The sequence below is a fragment of the Schistocerca cancellata genome, chromosome 3 (assembly GCF_023864275.1).
Source record: "Schistocerca cancellata isolate TAMUIC-IGC-003103 chromosome 3, iqSchCanc2.1, whole genome shotgun sequence".
Classification (NCBI taxonomy): Eukaryota; Metazoa; Arthropoda; class Insecta; order Orthoptera; family Acrididae; genus Schistocerca; species Schistocerca cancellata.
This window is the reverse complement of record NC_064628.1, coordinates 621,485,480-621,509,844: the sequence shown is the minus strand read 5'-3', so window position 1 is coordinate 621,509,844 and position 24,365 is coordinate 621,485,480. Positions and strand designations below refer to the sequence as shown.

Sequence of the window (24,365 nt, the reverse complement as noted above, 5' to 3'; positions counted from 1 at the left end):
AAAAAAAAAAAAAAAAATCAGGCTTTTACTGTCTTTGATGCGGAATTGTCTGCGATCTTGCGGGCACTGGAGCCGATGAGACTTTCTTCCTCTCTTAAATTTCTTGTCTGTTCCGATTCACTCAGTGCCCTTCAATCATTGCACCATTTGTATCCGGCGGATAAAGTAGTCCAGACCATCCAGGATGCCCTCCTCCGACTACAGCGACTGGGGAAGGTTGTAGCTTTCTGCTGGGTTCCGGGGCATGTCGGCATTGCTGGGAATGAAAGGGCAGATCTCACAGCCAAGGAGGCTTGTCTTGATCCACACATATCTCAGTGTGCTATCCCGTTGCACGCACTCACCTCGCTGTTGAGCTCCCGAGTCATGTGTCGGTGGGAGGATGAGTGGCTGGAAGTGACTGACAATAAGCTCCGTCTAGTCAAGCCCACAACGCGTGTGTGGTGTACTTCCTTTCAACCCCATCGACGGAACGAGGTTCTCCTCACTCGGCTTCGAATAGGCCACAGCCCTATGACGCATGGCTTCCTGCTCCGGCGAGAAGACCCTCCATTGTGTGGTGCTTGCGGCGTCCAGGTCACTGTGAGCCACATTTTACTGGATTGTGTTTTATTTTCTGACCAGCGGGCCTCGGCTGATTTGCCAGCGGACCTGCCAACTCTTTTAGGCAACACTCGGACGAATGTGGTTAAAGTTTTAAAGTTCTGTGCCTTGTCAAATGTTTTTACAAAGATTTTAGGGAGAGGATTTTAATTTGCTCACTGTGTGACAAGCTCGCCCATCTGTTATGTAAGTGGCCAGCCAATGACACTTTCCTGTGTCATTCTTGTTGCTATGTTTTCCCTTCCCTTAGGTTTTACTTTCTTATGTAGTAATTTCCCTCTTTTCCTGCTTTCTTTGAATGTGTTTTTCAGTTTTATTAGGTCTCTCCACATTCGTTCCTTTTAAAGTGTGTCAGGGCGCTGATGACCTTGATGTTGAGCGCCCATAAACCCCAACACACACACACACACACACACACACACACACACACACACACACACACACACACACACACACACAGGAAAGGAACAGAGACTTACATGGTTGTTCATCCGTGACATGAAATGCCAAGAAGTGCTGTCGAAGACGTTTTTCATAATCAGACCAGTCTTCCGCCGTCTCGTCGTAAGGAGGAAAAGGAGGTATAGCCAATGACGAGAAACGCCCCGCATTTGACGCTGCGACGAAATCGTGAATCGCCGCTGTTAGAAGCGTTTGCTGTTCAAGGAGATTTTGCAGTAGTTGCTCGACAGTAGCCATGGAACCCTCTGGGTCAACGGTGAAAAGGAAAAATCCCATCCTCGTTGCTAATTGTTATAACGTCAAGTTTAACACATATATTTCAGAACGACACAATGCATATAAGTCGCAGAGTAAGTTGACAAGCAAGACATGTGTACACGTTAGAATTCGAATGAGCACTGCATCCCAGTCTAGCAGCCGCTGCTCGGCTGGCCGCTTAGGTGGCGCAGCTGCTGCATGGCTGGCAGACAGCGCCGCACGTAGAGGACGCGCGTAATTGCGCGGCGGCGCTTTGAATGATCGGCGAGTCACAACAGATACCTCAATAGTTACATGTATAACAGAAGCACATGGAAGCATATTTCAAGTTCACAGAATGTTCTACACAATGTAATTTTGTTACCTGTTTTCATATTATTGAAATTTTCACTAAAGTCAAGTTCTTGTTCTGTACATTGTTGCATATTTGCTCGGAGGTGAAGAAATCTGTCAAATGAACAGCTGTGTTGGTTTTGTACAGAACTTAAGCATAGCTAGCTGTTTGGCACAAAAATGGACGGATAAGCAGGTGGAAATGTTTCGCTAAAAGAAGAGCTAAAGTTACTTTTGTCAAGTCACTATGATGTGTATTTCAGTGAAGAAATGACCAATTTGTCTTCTTCATGAAGCCCTATTACTCCGAATTTACGAGTTTCTACAGTGGTCATTCCTGGTTATCCAGGCTGTAGCATATTGGAAAATGTTGGCAAACATATTTCACCTGTCAATTGTCTATTCACAGTAGCTATGTTGAATGGAGCTGACTAATAAGATACCAAGTGTTTCAGATTCAACTGGTACTGATGAAAATATGTATCTACATCTATACTCTGCATATCGCTGTCAAGTGTGAGGCAAATATGGAGCACTGAGCACTATTTTGACCTTTTCGCAGTTCAACCCCTAAAATAAAATGCAAACAATATTGCTCAACAATTGTAACATGAAAGGCTATTTAAAACGTCAATTGTGCACAGAATTTGATTACTAATAAAGTAACACTTATAAATAAATGAAGGAAGGAAAGAAACACAATTAGGGCTTAACTCCCTGTCAACAACGAGATTATTAAATATGGAGCACAAGCTTGGCTTGGGAAGAAAATGATCATGACACGAGCTGTAAGCAAGTTAAGGAAATTACAGATAACTTAAATGTTGGAAGTTAGCAGACGAGATACTGGCAGAAGTAAAGCTGTGAGTACCGGGCGTGAGTCGTGCTTCGGTAGCTCAGATGGTAGAGCACTTGCCCGCGAAATGCAAAGGTCCCGAGTTCGAGTCTCGGTCGGGCACACAGTTTTAATCTGCCAGGAAGTTTCATATCAGCGCACACTCCGCTGCAGAGTGAAAATTTCATTCTGGAAACTTAAATGTTAATGGCAAGGCTGGGATTTTGAACTGCTGTTCTCCTGAATTCAAGCTCAGGATTAACCACACTGTGCCATCTTCCTCACTGTGCAAGTAGTTTTCATCCTGTTGAAATACAGAGATCTATTTTGACTACATGAAGTTTTTTGTCTAAATTTAAAGCGAAAATATGCATTTAAGATGAAACTGACCCTATTAAGTTGCTAATAGTTGGCCCATCAGAATGACAGCTGTAAAGTTTGGAGTTTCTGAGAGAATGGTGAAAACAGCCAGAAAATTGAAAAATGGCGATTGGTGGATTTGTGTTTTGGCTACAACAGAGGGAAAATTCATGAACAAAAGTTTTGTCTGATACCGTAAAAAATAAAGTGCTTAATTTTTTTAGGACAATAGTTTCAGCAGACTGTTTCCATTTTGCCATTCAAATTGATGGCAAAAAATTTAGAAGTAAAAGTGACTGCTGCTAAGCAGTTTGAAAGTAATGATTATTGCTTATCGGAATAAATTTGCCCCTGAAATTGATTTTACAAAATTCTGAGACCTCGGTATAAATGATGTGCTATTGAAGAGTCATATGGAATGCACTCTGTGTTTGTGCCATTCATCAGTGTGTCCAGTTAATGCTAGCTAGCAGCATTGTCCACAAGAATTTTTAATGGATCTGACACTCCACAACATTGAATCAAAAGTTAGCATACTTCATCAGTGCATCAGTTGTAAAGGAAAAAGTGCTTTGGATTTAAACTTTTCTGATATGTACGATGATTTTGACCCGTAAGGAGATTTTGAGAACGAACAGTTGCATTGTTAAGTCTTCGGTCTGTAGCTATCCACTAACACCTTGAATTGACAATTCTCAATTTCAGTGGAAAAAAAATCAGGCCTATAATCTTAAAACTGTGAAAAAAAAACCATGAAGACTGGTGAAGCAATAGCTCTGTTGGGTTTTTAGGCAATTATCCATTTGTTGATCAGAATTCTGTGCAAGTTTTTCATTTAGAAGACAGTCAGGTTGCTGTGCAGCCCATAGTTTTTAGTTTGCTAAAAAAAAGTACAGTACAAAAGCACCTCCGTTGTAACAGCCGAATCCGTGACACAGAAGTTCGTGTTTTTATGACAGAACTGGTCACTTTCAGAAAATTGCAGAACATTTTGTATTTTAGTGATGCATTTGGTGCTCAAACAAAACTTTTAAAACTTTATCCATTTATATTGCAATTACTAACATTACGGTATAAAAGCTGAATGAAATTTCTGTGGGATCAGCCATAGTAAATCTTCACGGTGGTGGAGGAACTGTCAAATTACTCGCAGAAACCTACAGAAAACAAAATTACCAGTTGTGCTCAAAAAGCAGTGATTGATTTTAAAGCACTGATTGATTTTATTACAAATAAGTTATTGGACATGTTGGTACAAACCCTTAATAGTCTTCGAAGTAGGACCTCTCGTGCTTCGACACGTGTCTACCAATCCGCGAATGCCTTCCGGAAGTCGCCGACGGGAACGGTGTCGAGAGCCTTCGTTACAGCTGCTCGGATGTCATCGGTGGCAGTCGAACTGTTGTCCCTCCGTGTCCCTTTTCAGACGAGGAAAGAGTAAGAAGTCTCAGTCGGAGCCACGTCCGAGCTGCAAGTGGGTCGAGGCAGTGTGGCAATGCCCTACCGAGCTGGCTGTTCCCGCATCCACAGTGCGGTGTGGCACGGTGCACCATTACGGCAGAGCTTCCGGGAATGAGTGGTGTCCAGTTGCGAGTGGCTGACTCTTTTTCACAGCCTTTTGAGCACATCTGCATAAAACTGTGCATTCACAGTTTGCCCAGGGGTATACAAACTCCTTGTGGATGATGCAGCAATGATAAAAAAAGATAAGAAGTGTGGTTTCATCAGGACTTGCTTATCTGAGCTTTGTTTGGATGAACGGATGTGTCCGCGTGCCGTTCTGAATCTGGGGGTTCGGTCTTCTCAGCGTGGGTATTTTGTCATTTGGTCATACAGGAAACTCCAGGTTTCATCCCCAGTAACCGTGTTATAAAGAAAATGCGGGTTCTCTCGAACACAGTTCAGAATTTCTGTTGAAATTTGCACGTGATTCACTTCTTGTTCATAATTCGAGAATTGTGGCCGAAAGAAATCGATAACTGATAGCCAGAGCCCACAAGCTGTTTCACTTTTGTCAAAATTTCGTCAGCCTTTGGTGTTTGTGGACGACTGGTGCATTGGTCATCCCTGATAGTGTCCCTGTAGGCCTGCTTGAGCATATCAAAGGTTTCTGTGGAGGTTTTTCCAAGTTAGAAGCAAAACTTCTTGATGTAATGCTGCTTGAGATTCTGTTTCATGCTGTGTGACGACACTATTTCACAGCAGTTCATGAGAAACAGTGTGCTTGCCCTCCCCAGGCCTGCACGCAACTGCAGACAGTTGCATTATGCTCGTGAAGGTCCTCTACCACCGCACCGAGCTGGTCAGCCTCCCCTCTGTCAGTTTGTATGGTGTGTAGTCAATCGGTCCTACTACTGTTTAATCACATCCTGTATAACATTGTCTGATTTGTACAAACTTAGTAACCTAAACTCTCAAAAATCAAATTTCTTTTGTTGAAAATGCTCCGATTTGGATGATAAAGGATAGTCCAAAGAATATTTTTTGTAAAATCACTAGTGTGTTCCAGTTATTTTGCAAAGGATTCAAACAGAAATGAATTTCTGGAGACTTGCCATCATTTATTCTAAAATCAGGTTCATTAGAGAATCTTCCAGAATTTGAAGTTTCAACTTCTGTGACCAGGTCAATGTCTTGTCTGTATTTATGACAGCAGCTGATTTCGTTTGAGGATCGTGCTCCGATTACTTCGTGCATACTCATTGACCTTTATATAATGGAAAATTTGGGATAGACGGGATGGAATGTAACAGTATTACGAAAAGGAAAGTTGCATCACACACACACACACACACACACACACACACACACACACACACACACACACCTATGACTGCAGTCACAGGCAACTGAAACCACACTGCGAGCAACAGCACCAGTACATGTTGGGAGTGGCAACCAGGTGGGGGTGGCGGACAGTGAAGTGCTGCAGGTTAGACGGCGGGCAGGGGAGAGGGGGGTGGGGGGAAGGAACTAGTGGAAAAAGAGAGAAGTAGAAATACTGGGTGTGATGGTGGAATGACGGCTGCGTAGTGCTGGAATGAGAACAGGAAAGGGGCCGGATGGGTGAGGCCATTGACTAACGAAAGCCACAGATCTCTTGGGCACATTGTTACACACTTCTCCAGGGCACTGGATTTTGCTGACACCGGAAGGTTGCCACTGTTATTGGTCTGACTGTTAGGAGAAGCTTAGCAGTTATTCAACTGTCACAACATAGCCCATGAGTTTTCCTGCATGTGACAGCAAGTTCTTGTTGCTTTCAGTATGGTGAAGGAGTAGACAACTGAAATGCTTTCAGTATGGTGAAGGAGCAAACCACTGACAATATCAAAAACTTATAAAATTGTACCACAAATGACTTGGTTTATGGAAAATCACCCAGGAACATTACAGGAAGAAGAAAATAAATAGTAGGGTGTACGAGAGATTGTTCAAACATTTCTAGACGATATAGAACTGTGGAAAAAAGTGTAATATAAACCTAACTACAAAATTTAAGGTAAAGCTTCATAAAAGAGCTTAGAGAGGTAGAGGCTACAGAAAGAAGTGAAAAAAAAGGATGAATTGTGTAAACCAAAAAAAGTTGCTTGTATTTATGTTCATTATTGTATTGCATGTTACTGTGCGACACCCCTTATTTTACATTAAGAGTTATTTTTATTTTCAAAGGCCCAAGAACAAACTCTTCCTGACACATCAAAACTTCACCATTCTCAGATGATTGCTGGTAATTCAGAAAGCTATATGCTAATATGTGGCCCGTCATTCACACTTTGCCAGCTCTGTCCGTTTCCCTTTGCACTGACGCCTATTGTCACTTGGACTCAGCTAGGTACTTGACCAAGCTGCGGGCCTTGACGAAGCATCGTTGCTCGTGCACTTTGTTCCCAGTGCAGATGAACTCAACTGACCATGGTGTGGGCAGCAGGTTGGAGCGGTTGGCGGGAGGCAGTCTCGGGCAGGCAAATGTATCGCATTGCACGGCTCTGGTGTCAGCATGATGGGCATTCCTTTCAACACCCCTTAGATTTTGCATGTGGTCGGCAGGTGCAAATTCAGCGAAATAGCATCACTTAGCTCCGTGATATTGAAAGATATGTCTGTTATGCTGGCGCTAAGTAATCAGTGACTATTTCTGTAGAGACGCATTTGTAAAATGCTAAAACAAGGTTCGCGGGTGGCACCAAGGGTGTTGCCGAACCAGGTTGTCTCGGAGGGATCATTTGCTTTTTTAGTCACGCAGTTGTCAATGTCACACCCACCCTCCCCTATCCCCTCCTTGCTCCACAATGTGATCATGCTACTGGAAAACTGTAAATCATAAACCTGCTTTGCTGCTTCAGATCAGATGCAAATTTCTTTGAATGATTTTAAATGTGCCCTAGTTGTTTCACCCTGTACACTAGAGCAAAAATTTCCCAATGTCTGCTAAACTCTGAAAGGCTGCAGTCATGTTCAGTTGAGTTGCAGGCCCACAATGTGCTTAGAGACGGGTTGAATCGTCCAGAGGATATCAACAGAGTCAAAGATAGTGAAGAATGTCGTCCTGATGTTGATCCCACTGCAAACTGCCATTTTGACCACTAAATGTGTGAGAACCAAAGCCCCAAGGGAAGAGGTAATTTCATTTACACCCTTTGTGCCACCCCCTGAGGCGTATTCATGTTGATACTGAGCAGTGGTGTGTCTGAAATGTTTCCGCACTGCCCTTAAGAAAACCATGATTTCAACACTGGGTTCTGACCTCCATTGTAGAGGTGTCAAAAGAAGGGGATAAAATGTGGGTAAGAGGAGAGAGACAACATCCAGTTGTGAGACACGTCCACAATGGTGTTGGACAGAATTGTGGTAAAACATGGTGCCAGTATGACATCATCAACCCATCTTACACATCCCATGAACTTCTGAGATCTGTCCTTTTTTACTCATGTGTTTAACAGCTTACTGTTTGAAGTGTTGCTGAGCCAAAGGCTGATGCTGCAGGGTGTCTCACTGTTGTACCATTGCAGAAGGAGGTTGTTGGCACTGTTGAGTCAGATTTCAAAGGTAGTTAGAAAAAATGACTCCTTAATTGTGTTGCGTAGTGTATTTTATAAAGTATCGGCGATAGGCTGCATCCCTGAGAGAATTCCTTTATAACTTTAACTCCAGATGAGAGAAAGTTCCATTTTTTTATTCTTGCTGTAGAGTTTTCGTATGGGTTCTGAATTGCTTGAATTGTGAGAGAATTGATATTGGACTTCTACGTCCAGAGTCATTATTTTTTCTTATCTCTTATTCGTTATTAATAATATTCGACAATTTTCTCCTATTTTCTGTCAACAATTCCTCAGAATATTTTTCTCAAGGCTGAACGTTTCTTTATTTAAACAATGAAAAGTCCAGGTTGGACTATCGGTGATATTAGGAAACGGGTAGATTGCTACTCACCGTAAAGATGACATGTCGAGTTGCAGCCAGGCACAATGAAAAGACTGCTACGCATTTAGTTTTCGGCCGAAGCCTTCATCAGAAAAGAAAACACTCTCTTATTCATACAAGCGAGCACACCACCAGCATCCCCCCAGGGGGTCCACAACTCTTTTGTGGATACGTGCTTAGCGAGCATGGGACTCCGAGCTAATGTAGCCCTCCTTCCTTTCCGGGCTGCATACCTTCCTTTTCTGCATCCTTCCCCCCCTCCCGCCCGTCACCTCCGCATCTTTCCTTCCGTTTCTCCCCCTCTGGGAGTATGTTTTGTGCCTACGTCCGGAGACGGACGCTCGAAAATGTAACACATTCTTCGCTTTCTCTGCTTGCCAGTCTTCGTCCTTCCTTTGTCCTTCTCTTTTCCTTACCTCTTCTTTAATCTTTCTCCGCTGCGGCGTTTGAGACCTCTCTTCTTTCCTTTCCCCTTTTTTGTTTTTCCCTTTCTCTTTTTTCCTCCCTGTGCGTGTCTGAAGGCGCCATGCGTAGCTGGTGATGGAGTAACGCGCAATTCCCTGCCCCGGATAGACAGGTAGGACACGTACGTACCCCCTGGTAATGCCCAGGCCCAGGGAGGGGTGATTACCCGAGCTGATACCTTCCGAGAGTGCCAATTGGTCACTCCGTCCGTTTCTCGGGAGGTGTGAACTGAGGTGTGAACAATCACCTAAGGTGGGAGTGTCCTCAGAGAGGGCCCTCACAAGGGAGGAGCACGCCATCGGAGACGCCGGTAATCATGGGGGATACTTCCGCAATGGTTTCCTCATCTTCTACTATGTCCGCTCACAAGCGTAAGTTCAATGAGTCTCAGCCACAGACAGTTCTTCCATCGTTGCCACAGTTCCTTGTTGTTTCTCAGTTTGGCGAAGGTCATGACTTCTCCACGGTCAACCCTTTCGTTATTCAGAAAGGTGCCGACGCAATTGCAGGTCCTGTAAAGTCTTGTTCCAGATTACGAAATGGCACCTTGTTGTTAGAAACAGTCAGTGCCCTCCAGGCACAAAAATTGCTCCGTAATTCACTGCTACACACCTTCCCTGTCCGGGTGGAAGCGCACCGCACTTAAAATTCCTCACATGGGGTTGTTTATACATGCTCCCTCGACGGATTGTCCGACGAGGAAATTCAACACTACCTGTCTGACCAGGGCGTAACGGCTGTTCATAGTCATGAAAAGGGTTGACACGAACATCATTCCAACCCGTACTGTCTTCTTGACATTTGACAGAGTTCAACTCCCATCGAATATAAAAGCGGGCTATGAGATAATTTCCGTTCGCCCTTATGTCCCAAACCCTACGTGTTGCTATCGGTGTCAGCAGTTCAATCATACCAGCTAGTCCTGTTCCAATCCGGCCAAATGTGTTACGTGTGGCAAGGATGCCCATGAGGGTGCTTGTCCACCTCCATCCCCTCGTTGCGTCAACTGTATGGGTAATCACACTGCTTCCTCTCGAGATTGCCCCATTTTTAGAGACGAAAAGCTCATTCAGGAAATCAGAGTGAAGGAAAAGATGTTGACCTTTGCTGCTCGAAAATTATTCACCAGTCGAAAGCCCACTGTCCCTCAGACAGGTAAATACAGCACTGTCCTTGCCTCTCCCCGGCCAACAAAGGAGGCGGCCACGCAGACTTGTGATCTCACCTTTAGTGCCACAGTCGTCAGATCGGCCAGCGGAAAGATCGCCCATTCAACCTCCCCACTTCCACCTGCTCACTCTAAGGCTCAACCTTCATTGGGTTCTGCTAAATCTCGAGCCCAAAAGTCAGACACCAGGACTTCTAAAAAAAGAGCCTACACGTGAAGATTTTTTAAGTACCCCAAATTCACAACTGTCAGTTCCTCCTTCATCTAAACATCCTGTTTCCAAGAAGGCTAATAAGAAACCCAGTTCCTCTCCTTCTCCGCCATGGCCTGTCTCATCTACAGCACCACCTGGCGGTAGCCGCCCTTGGCCGTCTTCTGTGTTGCCGAGGCGCACTGCTGGCGGCCGATCAACCGGCCGATCGCTGGTGGCAGGAGCTGCTCCTGAACAACCTATGGATCAGGATCTTCTGCCTTCGGCTGACTGCCGTTCCACGCTGTCAGTCGCAAGCTCTGAGCTGTCGTTGAGTTGAGGGCAACCTTGGTCACATTCTTCCATTTTCTGTCCACCCTATGTCCATTATCCATTGGAATATATGCGGCGTTCGAGCCAATTGGGATGAATTGACGATCCTCTTACGATTCTACTTGCCGGTCATTTTCTGTCTTCAGGAAACAAAGCTGCGTCCCCACGACCGCTTTGTTTTCCTCCATTTTCGTCAGTCCAATTTGATCTTCCTCTGTTGAAGGCACTCCAGCACATGGAGGACTCAGGATTCTTTTCCATGATACTCTCCATTATCACCCAATCCCCTTACACACTTCCTTCCAAGCTGTCGCTGTCCGTCTTTCCCTTTCTGGATACACCTTCTCTCTTTGTACTGTATACATTCCATCATCCACACCAATGGCACAAGCTGATCTTCTTCATCTTCTTGGTCAGCTTCCACCCCTCTATTTGCTGGTTGGGGACTTTAATGCCCACCACCTGCTTTGGGGATCTCCACATCCTTATCCGTGTGGCCCACTATTGATAGACGTCTTCCACCAAGCGGATCTTGTTTGCCTCAACACTGGGTACCTTACATTTTTGTCTGCCTCCAAGACAAATTTCTCTCATTTGGACCTTTCGGTCGGTACTTTTCCACTAGCTCGGCGCTTCGAATGGTTCACCCTTGCTGTGTCGAGTGACCACTTTCCATGTGTCCTTAGATTGCAGCCACACCTGCCATATATGCGCCCGCGACACTGGAAGTTTGCCCAAGCCGATTGGACACTTTTTTCGTCTCTAGCGACATTCGATGACCGTCACTTTCCTAGCGTCGACGATGAGGTCACTCATATTATAGACGTTATTCTTTGAGCTGCGGAACGTTCAATACCTCGCACCTCTGAATTGCCCCGGCGCCCCCCTGTTCCTTGGTGGAACGAGGCATGCTGTGACGTAATATGTGAGCGGCAGCGTGCTCTTCGCGTTTTCAGATACCATCCTACATTGGCCAGCTGTATCCGCTATAAGCAGTTCCGTGCTCGATGCCGTTGCGTCATCCGCGATAGCAAGAAGGCAAGCTGGCATGCTGGGACTTCTTTACTAGCTCATTTAACACCTTCACTCCCTCCTCGGAAGTTTGGAGTTGGATTCGACGGTTATCTGGCGCGCCTAGTTTCTCCCTGGTCTCTGGGCTCACTGTCTCGCATGATACGTTAGTGGACCCCGTCGCAATTTCAAAATCGTTGGGTCAGCTCTTTGCTGAGTTTTCGAGCTCTTCAAATTACCCGCCAGCAAGAAACACGCTGCGGAAATGCAACCTCTTGCCTTCTCCTCTCAGAATCGTGAAAGCTACAACACTGTTTTCTCCGTGCGGGAACTCCAACATGCACTCTCTTCTTCTCGCTATTCTGCCCCAGGACCAGATGGTATCCACATCCAAATGTTGCTGCATTTACCATACCATACCATACCATACCATACCATACCATACCATATTGTCTGCGTTCCCTCCTTCGCCTTTATAATCGAATTTGGACCGACAGTACTTTTCCCAGACGGTTGCGGGAAGCTATCGTCGTTTCTGTTCTGAAACCTGGAAAGGACAAATATCTCCCTTCTAGCTATTGCCCCATTTCTCTCATGAGTAGTGTATGTAAGGTTTTGGAGCGTATGGTGAATTGCCGTTTAGCTTGGTGGCTGGAGTCCCGCAGTCTTTTAACACCTGCCCAATGCGGTTTCCGAAAGCATCGTTCTGCAGTTGACCATCTTGTTGCCCTCTCCACTTATATCATGAACAATTTTCTCCGGAAACGCCAAACGGTGGCAATATTTTTTGATCTGGAGAGAGCATACTATACCTGTTGGAGGACAGGCATCCTCCGCACACTGTTCTCTTGGGGCTTTCGAGGTCGGCTGCCCCTTTTTCTTCGCGAGTTTATGGCAGAGCGCACATTTAGAAAACGGGGTACCCCAGGGCTCTGTGCTAAGTGTTGCACTGTTTGCCATTGCCATAAATCCCATTATGGATTGTCTCCTTCCTGATGTCTCGGGCTCCCTCTTTGTGGACAATTTTGCGATCTACTACAGCTCTCAACGGACCAGCCTTCTTGAACGACGTCTTCAAGGATGTCTCGATCGCCTCCACTCTTGGAGCATCGAAACCGGCATCCGCTTTTCTCCCAGTAAGAACGTTTGTGTTAATTTTTGGCGTCGTACGGAGTTTCTTCCACCTTCCTTACATCTAGGACCTGTCAACCTTCCATTTTCGGACGTCGCTAAATTCTTGGGTCTTATGTTTGACAGAAAACTGTGCTGGTCCTGCCACATTTCCTATCTTTCGGCTCGCTATCTGCGATTCCTCAACAGCCTTGGTGTCCTGAATGGTACCTCCTGGGGAGCGGACAGAGTGGTCCTCCTCCGCCTCTATTGCGCCTTAGTGGGATCGAAATTGGACTATGGAAGCATAGTTTACTCCTCTGCTCGGCCGTCTATTCTTCTTCGTCTCGACTATCCACCACCTTGGATTACGTTTAGTGTCTGGAGCTTTTTACACCAGCCCTATGGAAAGCCTTTATGCTGACACTGCTGAACCTCCGCTGTCCTTCTCAGTCGTTATGCTAGCCATCTGTCTTCCATGCCTGCAAATCCGGCTCATGACATTTTTTTCGATGCCTCCTTGGATTTAGGGTATGCAGGCCGCCCTTCCTCCCTACTACCACCGGGAGTCTGCTTCCGTCAACTGCTCCATTCTCTTTCCTTCCGCTTTCCTACAACTCTCTTGACAACTTGGGGTACAGCACCGCCTTGGCTCCATCCCGAGACCTGCCTGCTCCGTGACCTTTGTCAGTTTCCCAAGGATGGTACCCCTTCACTTGTTTATCGTCGGGCAGTTGCTGCTCTATGCACACAAATGAAGGATGCCACATTTATTTACACTGATGGCTCAGAAACATCGTTAGGTGTTGGGAGTGCCTATATTGTTGGCGACACCCCAAATAGATTTCGGCTTCCCGACCAGTGTTTGGTTTATACTGCGGAACTTTACGCTGTTCTCCAGGCTGTCCAATACATCCGTCGCCATCAGCGGATACAGTATATTATCTGTTCAGATTCTCTCAGCTCTCTCCTCAGTCTCCAAGCTCTCTACCCTGTCCACCCTCTGGTCCACCGGATTCAGGACTGCCTCCACTTGCTCCACTTGGGGGGCGTCTCTGTGGCGTTCCTCTGGCTCCCAGGACACGTTGGTATCTGTGGAAATGAGGCGGCCGATATAGCGGCCAAGGCAGCAGTCTCTCTTCTTTGGCCAGCTATTCGCATGATTCCTTTTGCGAATCTACAGAGTGTTTTATGTTGTCGTGTTGCTTTTTTATGGCACACACATTGGTCGACACTTCCCAATAATAAATTGCGGGACGTGGAAGCTCTTCCCTGTGCTTGGACCTCTTCCTCCCGAACGCGTCGTTGGGAGGAGGTAATTTTAACTAGACTCCGGATAGGGCACTGTCTTTTTAGCCATCAACATCTTCTAAGTGGCGATCCTCCCCCACTCTGTCCCCAGTGCTCTCAGCTGTGGACGGTCAGACACCTTTTATTGAGTACCCCTATTTTACTCCGTTACGCACCCGTCTACAGCTGTCCATTTTAGCAGATAATGTCAGTCATTTGAAGCTCTTTTTGGGGACAACCAACCCCCTTCTATAGTGGTTTTTTAAAGTTTTATTTCTGTTTTTAGTTTCTCCAATTTTTGAGTTTTGTTCCCATTGCTGCTGGTTTCCAGTTTCGTTTTTTACCTTCTCTTAAGTCTCAGACTGGGCGCTAATGACCGTAGCAGTTTTACGCCCTAAAACCACCAAAAAAAAAAAAAAAAAAAAAACCTCCAGCATTCATGTCTGCTTTCTCTGGCAACTCGGACCAGAATCCAACTGCTACGTTCGGCGGCCATCTTGATTGCAGATCGCCCGAAGAGTCCGGGTGTGGGGAGAGAAGAGCTCTGTCTGGAGAAGTGTGCAGGGACTAGATGCAGACATGAGAAGACTGCCAGGTGCAGTATTAGGAGGCTGTGGGGCAGGGATGTGGGGAGGGGGAGGGGGCAGAAAAGGGAGGAGTATCGAAGGGGATTGACAGGTGGATGTGTTAGCAGAGTGTGGCAAGAAGTGAAGGGTTGGGGCATGAAAGGGGTGATAGGACAGGTGGGACATAAACTGTTGCGTGGAGGATGTGGGGACAGTAAGTGGAGGGGAGGATCCAGATAGGCTGTGTTGTGAATAGGACTGTTGATATTTTTATAGATATCAGGAAAAAGTATATCAATATTTTAAACAATATCATTATCGGGCCATGATATATCGAAAAAAATATCAATGTATGGGTGGAAAAAATATCGACATACCAGCATATAAAAATATCGGCTGAACATTGTAAATATACTGCCAGTTTTAGGTTGTTAAATATTCTGTACATCAACAAGCTAGCAGCCTGCGTATCTCCCTTAGAGCAAGAATTGCAAGAAAACTGTTGCACATTCACGCATGGTGATAACCATTTTGCTTACAATGATACCTGCATGTAAGTGGCACAGTAAAAGGTGTCCGGTGGGTCCGTCGTTCGATTTTGTCGCATATCAGATTCGTCCAGAACACTTCATGTCGACTTCCTTGTTTTTCGTTTCTGCCAACACCAGTGACCAGGAGTTGTAGTGTCAAAATTGCATTTTTCTGTTGGTTGCGCTGAGTGTAGATTATGCCACCATTTGACCTCACACGTCTCCTCCACAGCAAGACCAATCTTATCATTTAGTCTTTTGGTTATAATTTTCAACAACTGTATTTGAAGAATCCCTATGTGAAGAATAGCACACAATTTCCATTACAAATTATTTGTTAATTCAGAGTAGTATCATTGTCCTTGGCTAAACGCCCAATCCCACTTCCTTTTCTTTAAATACTGTGTAAACTGTGGAATCCACACCCCCCCCCCCCCCTCCACCACGCACACACATCCAATGGTCTTAACATACCGTACTGATTCATCCTGACTTTCCTTTGAAGAGAAGGTATACAAACAAATCCATCACACAGCCATGGGCACACGCATGGCATCCTCCTCTGTCAGCTGGTTTATTGGCCATCTAGAGAGAATCCTTCCAAGCCTCTCAAAACCACAAACGCCCTGGTCTGGTTCAGGTTCATTGATTACATCTTCATGACCTGGAATCAGGGCCAAGGCACCGTATTCTCCTTCCTTCAGAACCTCTACACCATCTCTCCCATTCACTTCACATGGTCCACCTTGAACCAGCACGCACATTCCTGGATGTTGACTCTTCCTCTCTGATGGCTCCATCTACACCTCTGTTCACATTAAACCCATCAACCACCAACAGTACCTGCATTTCGATAGCTGCCATCCCTTCGACACCAAAAAATCCCCCCTGTACAGTCTGGCCACTGGAGGGCAGCATATATACTTTGTCCATTGTGATGAGAGTCTCACCACAGCTGTCAGACAGACAGACTAGTCTGCAAAAAGATCTCCCATGCTATTTCCCCACACACCCCCAATTCTCCCACGACACTCAAGAACCATCTGCAAAGGAGTGCCCACTTGTGGCCCAGTACCACCTTGAGACTGGAACAGCTGAACAACAGCCTTTGTCAGGGCTTTGATTACGTGCCATCCTCCCCTGAAATGAGGGACGCCTTACCCAGGGTCCTTCCCATACTTCCTAAAGTGGTGTTCTGTCGCCCAACGTACCTCCACAACATCCTAATCCATCCCTGTGCCACTCCGCCAATTCCAACCCCTTGCCACAAAGATCACATCCCACTGGAATACCCAGGTGCAAGGTCTGCCCAACCCACCCACTTCCTATTCCATTCTTGTCACCCACCTAAAAAAGCAGCCATGTCTTATACCAGCTCCGCTGCTGTCGATGCACACACATTGGTGTGACGACCAACCAGCTGTCCACCAGGATGAAAGGTCACTGACAATCTGTTGCCAAGAACGTGGTGGAAAGCCCTATGACACAACATGCAGCTGAACGTAACATGCTTCATTTTAGTGGCTGCTTCACAACCTGAGTCATCTGGATCCTCCTCTTCATTGTATGCTGACCTGTGGCCACACACCAACTCATCTTTCCACTTCCCTGCTCCTCTCCTTTTTCCTACTCCTCATCCCCCCTCCCCTACCCCCATTTGTCTGCCCTCAGTTTCGACAACAATGTGCTTGGCAGCATTCTTCATTTAGTCTGTGCATGTGCCGCCAGGATGTATTGCAGGGAAAGTTCTCACCTGTGTAATTCAGAAAAGTTGGTGGTGTTGTGAAGGATCCATATGGCACAGGCTGTGAAGCAGCCATTGAAATGAAGGATGTCATGTTTGGCTGCGTGCTCAGCAACAGGATGGTCCACTTGTTTCTTGGCCACATTTTGTCAGTGGCCATTCGTACAGATAGACAGCTTGTTGGTTGTCATGCCCACATAGAATGCAGCTTAGCTTGTAGATCACATGACAGGTTTCACAGGTGGCCCTGCCTTTGATGGGATAGATGATGTTACTGACTGGACTGGACTGGACTAGGTGGTGGTGGTGGTGGTGGTGGTGGTGGTGGTGGTGGTGGTAGGAGGATGTATTGGACAAGTCTTGCATGGTCTATTACAGGGGTATGAGCCATGAGGAGGTATGGGGTTGGGAGCAGGGGTTGTTTAAGGATGGACAAGTATATTGTGTAGGTTTGATGGACGGTGGAATACCAATGTGGGAGGGGTGGGCAGCACATTTCTCGTTTCAGGGCACGACGAGAGTTAGTTGAAAACGTGGTGGAGAATGTAGTTCAGTTGCTCCAGTCCTCGGTGATATTGAGTTACAAGGGGATTGCTTCTCTGTGGTGGATGGACGGTGAGATTTTGGGAGGTGGTGGGGAGACTGGAAAGATAAGGCACAGGAGATTTGTTTTTGTACAAGGTTGGGAGGATAACTACAGCCTGTGAAGGCTTCTTGAAATACACTGGGAGTGTCACTGAAACCAGGTGCTCAAGTCAGTGAATTTTTCCATTTGCAGCCTGTATTGCTATTAGAACAATTCCTCATTCATTTCTAGTCTGATTATATACTTTTCTTACTGCATCGCATACTTGCAGGGGGCCAAATGAAAACTTTGAAGCATGTTCTCTTATGAGAGAATTCTTTCTCACTAACTCCTCTCTTTCTTGAGAAGGTTCTTGGTGTATGTAGTCTGCTGTGTATAGCACAGAACACATGTGAAATCTTACATTTCATTCAATTCCCTCAAACAAGCAAACTACTTAATAACATGTGGAATGGCATCACAGTGTTCTCTTTAAGAATTGCGCTACTTTACTTTTTTACTTTTAGGTGCACCAACAACTTATTGAGACAATAATGGACAGTTTACAAAATTGCATTTTCTGATGATGTTAATAATAATAATAATAATAATAAAAATAAATAGTAAAAAAATATTTTCATTTTTGCTTCATTTGAAAGTTCGCTGCCTCCTCTTTCATCATTTTCGCGAAAGAAGTTCCCCAGCCAAATAGTGCTTTTATTGATAAACCCATATAAACTTCTACAGTTTTTCTTATCAATATTTCTTCAGGCTACGTATATTTTTTTGCCTTCCGATTAATATAAATTCTGCCATTTTTTAGTAACAAAAACCCTCAGTAAAACTTGCCCTCAACAGAACTTCCTCAGCTTGAAGTATGCTACAGAGATCACTTAAAAAATAGAGACTTTTCCACTTCTGAGAAACTTCTCTAGTTTTATTCATACGAAATCAAGAATTATCTTTGTGTTGGGCAACTTCCTCCACCCTTTTATTGAAACTGAGAACATTCTCATGTGATGTGTATTCTCCGACTCGCGTAATTCATACAAACCTGAGAATGTTCTCTGAAAGTCTAAGATTAAAGTACGTCCTCCATTTTATTCATATGAGCCAGTGGGAAATGGTGTTAATGTACTGGCTCATCGGTGTGTATAACAGTAAACTTGTGCAAATTTCAAAATATTAATTACAATATTATGATATAAAATGCAGTATCGTAATGGAAATGGCATCAGTGAAATGCGTTCTGGAAAAAAGTATTTTTTTTTTTCAATATTCTTTGCTGGAATAAGTTAGACAAAAGAAAAGTGTGCTGTGTCTTAATTGATGTAACAATATAGCGTTTACTCATTATTTCCACTCTGCTATTATCTTATGGATCCCAAGTCTTGCTCTGTGAAATTAACAACTTTGTGACAAATGTTTGTTTGCATACATACTAGGGAAACTGAATCTGAAAACACTGCTTGCATCTTTTGCTTTTGTATTTTTGTTTTCACTTGTTTGACACTGGCTGTTTTCGTTGAAGAGTTCCAATTTCTTCTATCCTGCTCAGTTTACTGGTAATGCGCCCACTGCAGGTGAGAAAAGGAGGATGGAGTACTGAATTATGTCCAGCGAATGCAATATGTCTGAGATTTTATTTAACTGTCACAATTATTTTTGTATGTTTGTAACCTCCCCCTCACTTATCAGCAGATCGAAAAAACCATAAATATTGACAGTAGAATTCTTTCAGCTGTCCAGGAAGAAAAACAATTCCGCCTTCCGTACTCGCAAGTACAAAGAATGCCGACAGCGGCACAAGAGCCGACAGCGGCACAAGAGCCGACAGCGGCACAAGAGCCGACAGCGGCTCCGCCTTGCCAGTATTGTTGCGCCCGCCTGTGCGGCACGCTTGATCTCACTCGCCCTTGTAACGGCGTTTCCAGAACGTCCGTTTCACTGAATTCTTTCGGAAAAACTCACTCCCGAGTAATCTCAAGCAGTCCCTTAATACTATCACAGTGGATAACTCAACACTGTCCATCATCACACACATGCACTAGCCTGAAACTTAAAACAGCGTCTAAGTACATCGGCAATGACTAGTAAATCACATATTTATGAAATCTTACAGCTATTTACAAAATCATATTTACATTCCTTAATCTACTGTGACTCAGCTGAAAACTTAAACTAGCAGCTTGGATTTTTCAGTTGATTAGATCATGATTGAATTGATTAAAATTAAATTGATTAATCAAAATTAATTACTTATTAATTACAACTTCTTTAATGACCTTGTTCAGTCAAAAGCATGGCAATCTAGTAAATCGTTAAATCTTACACTCTCTTTTACATACTGTACAAATTACCCATTGTGTGGTATTAATCGATCTTAGGTTGGTACAATTTCAAGTCTACAATGTTCCGTATACCTAATAGTTTTCCAGAGCTTGGGTACCCTAAGCAATAAGCATTTGTGTGAGGTATACCAATGACTTTATATGGTCCATTATAAACAAACTTAAATTTAGAGATTTCATGGTCTATCTCGCTCGATTTCTCATGAGCTTTTACAAGTACTAAGTCTCCGATTGCAAACTTAGCAAAACGCGCTTTAGCGTCATGACGATGTATGCGAGCATCGGCTTTTAGCTTCATTACTTCTCGCAAACGATCTTTTTTCACACCAATACTAATGTTAATCTGTGGAGGGAATTTGATTATCTCTTCCACTAAACTTTTACTTCTGTCATCCAACAAGATATCCTCTGGAGAAAATCCCGTCGATTCATATCTCAAGGTGTTCATAATTGTCTCAAATACTGCTACATATTTGCCCCATGCCCTATGGTTGTTATGGCAATAGGTACGGCAAAGTCGGCCTAGCTCGCGCATATACCTCTCAGCGGGATTCCCAGCCAGACAGTAAGCTGAAATATGGATCACTTTGACCCCATTACTTTCCATGCCTTCATTCCACAAAGTAAATTCCACAAGTAAATTGTGCCCCATTGTCTGTTAGAATCGCCTTGGGCTTACCAATATGAACAAAATAATCGTTCACAAGCTTGCTATAGACCGCTTTGGCTGTAGCTTTCCTAATCGGGTATAGTTTGATGAACTTGGAAAAAGCTTCTAGCACTACTAAAATGTAGGCAAAGTTTCCTGATGACTTGGGCAAAGGTCCGTACAAGTCCACGCACAGTAATTCAAAGGCGTCGTTAGGCCTTACACTTTGCATAGGACCACGACTCGTACAGTTGGTAACCTTCACCTTCTGACATAAATCGCAAGTTTTCACTCTGTCAGTAACGCGTTTTAACATGTTGTTAAAATGCACTACTTCGCTCAGCTTTTCCGTACATTTCTTAGGTCCACAGTGACCATACGCCAAATGGTAGTAGTCTATTATTTCCGTGACGTATTTGGTGGGCCAGCATACCCGCCAAATATTACTATCTCCACCCTTACGTATGTACAAGATATGATCGTATATCTTGTAATACTTCCTTAATTTCTCTCCTTCTGGACTCCTTTCGTCATATCGGGTTTTCACCATATTTAAACAACCATCCTCGTTCTGATGACGATGTAGATTCTTACAGTTGTTCATTATTAATTTACGTCCCTCAACTTCTTTAAAATAGTATAATTTGATCACTCTGTCTGCCTCATCTTTCAATAGATCTTGATTAGACTCGGGCAACCGCGACAGCGCATCCGCTACGCAATTGTCGGTCCCTCTTACGTAACAGATGTCATAGTTAAATTGCTGTAAATACAGCGACCACCTAGTCAGTCTTTCGTGAAGTAGTTTACAATTCTTCAGATAAGTGAGCGCCTTATGGTCCGTATGAATAATCACCTTACGGTCCCAAAGGTAGCCCTTGAACTTCTTGAATCCCCACACAATAGTGAGACACTCTTTCTCAGAAATCGTGTAGTTTCGCTCACTTTTTGATAAAGTTCGACTCGCGAATGCTATCGTCCGGTGTTCCTTATCCTCTCCTTTATCAACCTCTTGGAACAGTTCTACCCCCACCCCGTAATTAGACGAATCCGTTCCCAGATGGAAGGGTAGCGATAAATCAGGATGAAATAGTATGTTAGATCTTAACAACTCGTCTTTTAATCTCTCGAAAGCGGCCTGACACCCGTCAGTCCACACAAACGGAACGTTTTTGCGTAAGAGGTTATTCAAATTTTCATCATTAAACACTTGTCCTTTTACAAATTTACGGTAAAATCCTGATAACCCTAGAAAACTTTTTAACTGTTTCCTAGACTTGGGTGGAGGACAATTCCTTATTGCCTCTAGTTTCTCTGGGTCCTTCGTAATACCAGCAGTGGTAATTACATGCCCTAAAAATTTCAGTTCCTGCTTCACAAATTCGCATTTCTTTAGCTTTAGAGTCATTCCGCCATGGCGCAATGCTCTTAAAAGCTTCATCTAACAGGTCACAATGGTCATGCCAAGTGGCATTGGCCAACAATAGGTCGTCAACATATACAGTTAATCTTGAACTCAAAGCCGGTCCCAGCGCTTTATCTAGGGCCCTGATGAATACGGACACAGATATATTAAGTCCAAACGGCAGTACTCTATACTGATAACACCTGCCCGCAAACAAGAAGGCGGTGTATGGCCTAGATTCTTCTTAGAGTTCTATTTGCCAGTAACTAGCCGTCAGATCGAGGCTAGTCATGAACTTAACGTCATGAAAACGTTGCAAAATCTCCTCCATACTCTCTGGTCTGTCTGTTTCACGTTGAACGACCCTATTCAACGTGCGTGCGTCAATCACAATACGCACACTACCATCCCGTTTTGCTACAATGACCAAACCGTTATCGTATGGACTCGTACTTCTTTCAATCACTCCCCATTCGATCATCTTATCTATCTCCCGTTGCACTGCTTCCTTTTTGGACAGCGGTATAGCATACAGTCTCACGAAGAATGGTTCGTGCGGAATTACATGCAACTTGCATTTATATCCTTCCACAAGTCCCGGTTTGTCTGAAAACACACTCTTATTCCTCATTATTACTTCATACAGGCCTCGTCTTTGTTCGTGTGTTACGTTGGACACACCGTCTACAATACTTTCCAATTCACTTTCTACACTATTGTCAATGAAGAGATTTCTCACATTACAGTAGTTCAAATTCATACCTACATCAATACCATCCGGCCAGTTAACAATGTGTATAGGCTGGTATTGCCTATGCACACCGTCTCCTGCCTCGTCAAAACTAACTACTATTGTTTTATCTTGTGACGTACATGTCAAAGTTTTACTTTCGCAATTAATTACTGCACGGTACTTTAATAGCCAATCTAATCCGATAATTACTTCCGTAGTCAAGTCTGGCACAATGACCAACTCTTGTTCAAATCGTGCCCCACATATCTCGAAGTGGACAAAAATCTGTTTTGTGACCGGTTTACTGGCCTTCCCAGTAGCACCGATAATTTTCACTCCTGTTACTGGCATAACTACGATGCCAGGTCTGTCTTTCAGTAACTGAAATATTTTTCCAGATACAGCACTCAATTCTGCACTGGTGTCAATCAACACGTTTAGTTGTAGGCCGTGCATATTAGCAGACACTACTATCTGTCTATACTTGTCCTCGACTGTTTCTTTATTTTCCCACAGTAAATCCTTGTCTATATCCAGGTCATTCCAGAAAAAACCATCCGGCTTTGATCCTAAATCCGGCTTATCTGGCGGCTTTTTCAGCCTCTGTTCACATACAGTTTTAATTTCAACACGTTTGTCCTGAGGCTTAGTCTGTAGCTTCGCCTCCAATACCGAAACCTTTTCCTGTAACTCGTCAACTGGTGGGTGTTGCTTTGCTATCAATTCACTAATTGTCACCTTTGTTGATTCCACTTTGGTCAGATTGATCTCATCTGCCAATCTACCTGGAGGAATGTGCCCAGTAGTTTCTGCAATTACTTCCTCTGGACCTGCGCAACCCACACTGCTATCATCTGACCGTATAAAGTCAGCTCTAACCTCATACACGCTGTAATCTATGTGCTTTTCTAACAATCGTGTCCGGCTATCACTAAAATTTTCGTAATCTTTCTCCTTAATACTCTCGCAATGTTTAAACTGGAGGTTTGCGTCGGATGGATCGGCTACTTCTACCACTATAACTTTCGGTAGTCTGCCGGTTAGAGCCAGAACTTTCCGTTACTACTTCAACATCCAACTCTTGCGGGACGCAACACGACGAATCTTGCTCGTGCTCCCCATTAACATGAACTATTTCTGGTAAAGTCTGCCGGTTAGGGCCAGAACTTTCTATCACTTCACAAACACTTATCTTCCTGCAGGACGAGACGCGGCAAATCCTGCACGCGCTCCCCATAAACACTTCTCCCATACAGACCCCTATAATCTCTTAGTTCGTCGTATAAGCGACCGAACTGCCATAACCAGACCTCATCCCTCTCTGCATCCCCTCGCTCAATGACGGACGTGTTATCCGACATCTGACCTCCTCTCAACAATTGCGAATCATTCTTAAACTTAATCTCCATTTCCGCTGTGGGTGTTACAGCTGCCACTTTATAATTGATTTCCGGAACACTACTTAAATTGTTCTCACTGACAGTGAATGTATTTTCTACTGCCGTGTCTACAGCTGATCTACTACTCGTGGGCGCACTCCTTTCTCCTAACACTGACACACTCTCCCGCCGTCCGCCGCTCGTGGTCTCGTGGTAGCGTTCTCGCTTCCCGAGCACAGGGTCCCGGGTTCGATTCCCGGCGGGGTCAGGGATTTTCACCTGCCTCGAGATGACTAGGTGTTTGTGTTGTCCTCATCATTTCATCATCATCCAGGAAAGTGGCGAAATTGGACTGAACAAAGGTTGGGAAATTGTATGGGCGCTGATAACCACGCAGTTGAGCGCCCCACAACCCAAACCTCATCATCATCACACTCTCCCGCCGTTGATTATTCCATACGGAATTTTCATAACGACGACACCTGGGTTTTTTCCTGTTATTGGGCCTCCAAAATTTCTACACGACCGGTCGGCCCCTCACCGGCGCGGCTAATGGTTTCCCTGTCTCGTCCCAGCAGATATGCTCCCCGGATGCTGCTGA

General features: G+C 44.6%; 1 protein-coding gene across 1 annotated transcript in view; it reads left to right on the top strand.

The window, feature by feature from the left end:
• Positions 1-24,365, top strand: part of LOC126175527 (uncharacterized) — a 119,236-nt gene that overhangs the window by 37,714 nt on the left and 57,157 nt on the right. The window lies entirely within an intron of this gene.